This window comes from Chrysochloris asiatica, unplaced genomic scaffold (genome assembly GCF_000296735.1).
Source record: "Chrysochloris asiatica unplaced genomic scaffold, ChrAsi1.0 scaffold00021, whole genome shotgun sequence".
Taxonomy (NCBI): Eukaryota; Metazoa; Chordata; class Mammalia; order Afrosoricida; family Chrysochloridae; genus Chrysochloris; species Chrysochloris asiatica.
In genome coordinates, this window is record NW_006408539.1 from 21,937,547 (window position 1) to 21,942,997 (window position 5,451).

Below are 5,451 nucleotides of genomic sequence, written 5' to 3' on the forward strand. Positions count from 1 at the left end.
CTTAATGCAATACGTCATTTGATTTATTGACTGCTGCTTCCATGTTGACAGTTGATCCAAAAAGAATGAAGTCCTTGACAACTTCGATCTTTTCTCCATTAATAAGAATGCTGTTTATTGGTCCAGTGGTGAGGATTTTTGTTTTCTTTACATTGAGATGTAATTCATACTGAAGGTTGTGTTCTTTGATCTTCATCAGTAAATATTTTAAGTCCTCTTCACTTTCCGCAAACAAGGTTGTATCATCTGCATATTGCAGGTTATTAATAAATCTTCCTTTAATCCCGATGCCATGTTTTTCTTCTAGTGGGTTTGAATTGGGTAGAAAGGAAAATATCGACTCAGAGTTCGAGACTGGCTGAGAGAACGACATCATCAATCTAGTTGTTCAGAGAACTTCATTGTTCTCTCATTCATTCTTATTGAAGTCAATTAAATATTCTCTAGAGGTAGGCCCAGGATCGGGCAGTGTTTTGTTCTGCTGTGCATCAGGTCACCATGAGTTGGTACTGACTTGATGGCACCTGACAACTACAACAACAACAAGTCCATCTTTGGAGTCCTGCTGTTGTACTGTAGGATAAATGCTCTTTACCACAAGATCCATATCAACTGCAAGATCGGCAATTCAAATCTAACTGCCACTCCTAGGAAACCTTAGATGGGGTTGCTCTGAGTCAGAATTGACTTGATGGCACTTAACAACAAACACAGTCTAACTTTGTTTTCTCTTGACCAAAGAGGAAATCGAGAATAAGAAAAGAAAACCTTTTACTCGAGAGTGAGCCTAAAATTTAGAATACGGCCTTAGTGTTGTTCTGAATGGGCTATGCCCTCCCAGCTATGCCTTGGTATTCTCCTGTTGAATATAAACAATGTCACCAAAACACTAACTCCAGACAGGGCAGCTCTATGATAGAGTAAAACAAAACCATGACCATTTCAATAGCCATATTTTTCAGTGCAGACAATAGGAATTTACTCAAATGACAAAACTTACTGAATAATCTCCATTTACTTGCTAATGTGAAGGATTGTTGTTGTTGTTAAGTATCATCACGTTTGAATTTGTCCCAACTCACAGGGATTTCCAAAGAATGACTGGTGAGTTTGAACCACCGACCTTGTAGTTCAAACCTACTTTTTGGTCCAGGGCTTTATCCTACAATGCCACACCAAGACTCCAATATGAACGATAATGACTTTCTTTCTTACTTTCTTTTTTTTAAACAAATTACAATCTTAACTTCCTTTTGATCCATCAAGAGAAAGTTATTAAGGGATTTAATTAGCAAATTAACCCTAGCTCTTGATAATGCCCATTCAGAGAAAATTTCTGCTTCCTGTGACTTCCTGAGAATGATCTATAACAAGCCCAAATCCTGTTAAGGTTTTTAACACAAGGCTGCACAATTTCTCATAGAATGCCAGCACTTTCAAGACAATGAGTCAGTACATGCAAGTACGTTTGACAGCTCATATATGGAGTCCTGGTATTACACTGCAAGAAAAGCAGTGGGAATAGAACTGTAAAGTCAGCAGTTCAAACATACCAGCCACTCCTCAGAAACCCTATCAAAGGTCAATGTGAGTCAGAACTGACTCTATAGCACTTAACAACAGCAACAACTCTTCTATATTCGCAATGACGGTCTTTGGCTTGAAGATATTCAAAGTGGTTCATATTTGAATAACCATGGTATAATTGTTCACCAGAAAGTTTGTGAGAACTCGTCCTTAGAGCTTCAGAACATCATCAATTAAAAACAAATTTGTTTAAAAAGTCACATCATATCACAGGATCATGACACCAACTGCAGTTGGGTTCCTATTGCACCCAAATCTCTTGTCAGTAAAGAAATGACTAGAAGGCAAAATATTACTACTAAATGTGAATTGTGAAGAATTATGAAGAAAATAATGTTAATACTATAAATAGTTTATATGTGAAATTATTTATAAACAATCCAACAGGAAAATGACACAACTCACGAAGGTAATGACTGGACCAAGGTCACATGTCTACTAAGTGGTGAGGAATGATTTGATTCCAATATTCTGATTGAAAATTATCTACTCATTTCACAATCTGTCTTGCTTGCCAACAGAGGTTTACTGAGAACAATGCATATGAAAAAAAATCCATGTCCCTTCTTGATATGACAACATATTATAGCATTAAGAAAATATCTAAATGCATCTTATAGTCCAGGAACAGAGGACCCTAGGACCATCAAGGGAGAAGAGCATGAGGGGAATGTGGGACTCTATCCAGAGAAGCAGCAACAGGCAGACGTGGACATGGAGAAAGAGAGCAGCTGAGGACTCTAGACTCATGGAAAGAGAGGGACTGAGAACTAGTGGCCAGGAGGCAGACTTATAGAATGTGTCCTTTGGTTGTTTAAATGTTTATATATTCTTTAGTGTTTTTGTGTATATCCCCAAACAAAACAAAAAACAAACAAAACCAGAGGGAATAGAAATAAATATTGTTAAATGATAATGCACTGAGGGGACTGTAATCATTACAATGAAATGAAATATGATAGGATGAGTATAAAACCAATGTTCTACCATGTAAATTTTCACTCAATTCACAATAAGAACTTTTTTTAGAAAAGGAAAATATCCAACTCCAAATATTCTTTTTCTCTCTTTGTACCATGTGGTTCCCCTTTGTGAAAAGTACAGAAGAAAGCAATTGCACTGGCAAGGGGCTATAATACCGAATAAAGTGAATGAAGTGGAAGGAACTAAAGATGATCCAATTGGAAAAAAAATACTTATGTGTTCTCTTTCAGAAGCTCAAAATACTCTTATGTTGAAAAGAAATAAGATTTTCTATGGTTTTCCAAATATAAAACAAGGACATTGGTATGGAATGTTCAGAGGGAAGTATTTCAATTTAAGAAAACTACAGTCAATGTAACAACTGTATTTAAGGAAGAAAGAACTATCACAGAAGGTTGTTAAATTACTAATTCAGTTCAAGGCAGTCCGGGCAGCAATTTCGTTGGAAGATGGTTAAAAGAAGTTGAATGATTGAAAAAGTACATAGAGTAATTGATGCTTTTTAAATATAGAAGTATATAATTTTAGGACTTGGATAAAAATATTGAAAACATATACCACTAAATCATAAGTCATATGGCATTGCTATTAAAGGTGGAATGTAAATGGGTCCTAATGGTTTTTAGATATAGAAACAAAGTAAGATGTGGAGGTTGAGACACTTATAGCGGGTAAGAGGATTTGATCATCCTTGTTATGATCATTATTGTTAACAATATGATCTTTACAGTTAAACAGCTATGGAATTAAATGCTGGATTTTCTACTGTATTGCTGTGTAACCTTGGACAAGTAGCATATGTCATCTGTGAAACAGGCAAATCAAATAGTGTATGAGAGGACATTAGAAAGTTCGTGGAGACATGAAACTAAAAAAGCCTGGGCTTTGGTGTGAATAGACTTTTGTGTTTATAAAATGAGATCATCTACATCAAACGCTATGTTGATGTTGTTGTTGCTTCTAAGTACCGTCCAGTTGGTTCCGACTCAGAGCGCTGTGTAGCATTAAGAAAGTATCTAAATCCAAATATTCTGTTTGGTTGACATCTTAGAATTCATGAATAAATATTCACTATGTTTGTTGTGGAGTCCTGGTATGCCACTGTGGGTTAATGCTCTTGACTGATTGAACTGTAAGGTCTGATTTTAAACGCAAACTCTGTGGTTCAGGCTCACCAGCCACTCCTCAGAAACTCTATACAGGGTTGCTATGAGTTGGAACTGACTCGACAGCACCTAAACAACAGCAACATGTTTATTGTAGGGAGGCCTGTGGCTACAATGGTTAAGCGCTTGATTGGTAATTGAAAGTTCGGTGGCTCCAGGTGCTCCTTGGGAGAAAGATGTGGTGGTTTGCTTCCACAAAGATGACAATCTCAGACACCTTATGAGGATGACAGTCTCGGACACCTTATGAGGCAGTTCTATTCTATCCTTTGAGTTCACTGAGTCAAAATCAACCTATGGACAGTCAATTTCATTTTTTATTTGATCTTTATTGTTATTAAAAATACTAGACTACATGCCTAAACTCACACTTAAGACTGAAAATAACATATTTTACCCCACATGAATGTCAGACTAATTTTATATTTTCCCTTGGAAGAATCGACAAGTTTTGTCAGAATTCAAACTTTTGGGTTTTCTCAAATCATTAAAAATTGATACAAAAACACACCGCTGTTAGAGAGGAAATGGCTTTCTTCTAACATAGGTGCTTTCTTCTTCTTGAGCATCCTATCAACTCTTTCACATTTGTATTTGTCCCAGCAACTGCTCTGCTATTTTGCTTCATTCCTAATCATTTATTATCATCAGCATCTGTTAATGTTCACTTCAATACCTAGTTATTGTTTTCACAGACTTTGTTTTCTTTGTAGAATGGAGGGTCCCTGTTTTACCCGATATCTATGTGGATATTCTTCTTAGTTATCTAGAGTTGCTATAACAGAAAGAACATAAATGAATGGCTGAAATACACTGGCTTATGGATTCACAGTTTAGGAGGCTGGACGTCTGAATTCAGGTAGTTGGAGCTGCAGGCAAGCTTTCTTTTTCCTTGGCTCTGTGTCTCTAATCAGCTTTGATTACAGGCTTCTTGGTGATCTTCATGTGGCCTGGCATCTATTTTTCCCCATCCATGCTTCACTGCTGCTTGCTCAACCTGCTCTTTTATAGCTCAGAAGAAATTGATTTCCGACATACCATAAACTAATCCTTTCTCATTAGCATAACTTAGAAAACTTATTTCCAAATAGTATTATAACCACAGGCATAAGGGGTTAGGATTTACAGTAGATATTTTGAGGGAATGTGACTCAATCTGTAATATCTTCCTATAAGTATTTCTATTATGCTGGAAAGTTAGAATGATTGCTTAGCTCTGTATTTTATACATTATTTTGTCCAAACTTTTTACAATGACCTACAATCTTAGCCTGCAATGATCAGGGGATAGATATTCTTCTGCTGTCAGCATAAACAGTCACCACTTGTCACTGGCTAAGGTGGATTCTCAAAGTGTAAAAATGATGAACTACAAATATGTGATATTTCATTCTAAAATATTTTGACTGTGTACTGTCATATATGACATTAATGAACAACCATTCATATTCAGTTTGCTGTAGGTTATACAAATCCCTAACACCAGATATTTTTTCTCAACAGCCTTCTTTATTCATGTGTCCATTGTACATGGAAAGGTTTTTTGTTTGTTTGTTTGTTTTGTTTTTTAATTGAAGGTTTTTATTGTGGATTGATTGAGTGAAAGTCTACAGGGCACATCATCAGTTTCACATTCAACAATTCATATAACTTGTTTCATTACATTGATTACAATCCCCTCCATATACCATCAGTTAAAAGTATTTCTCTTTAT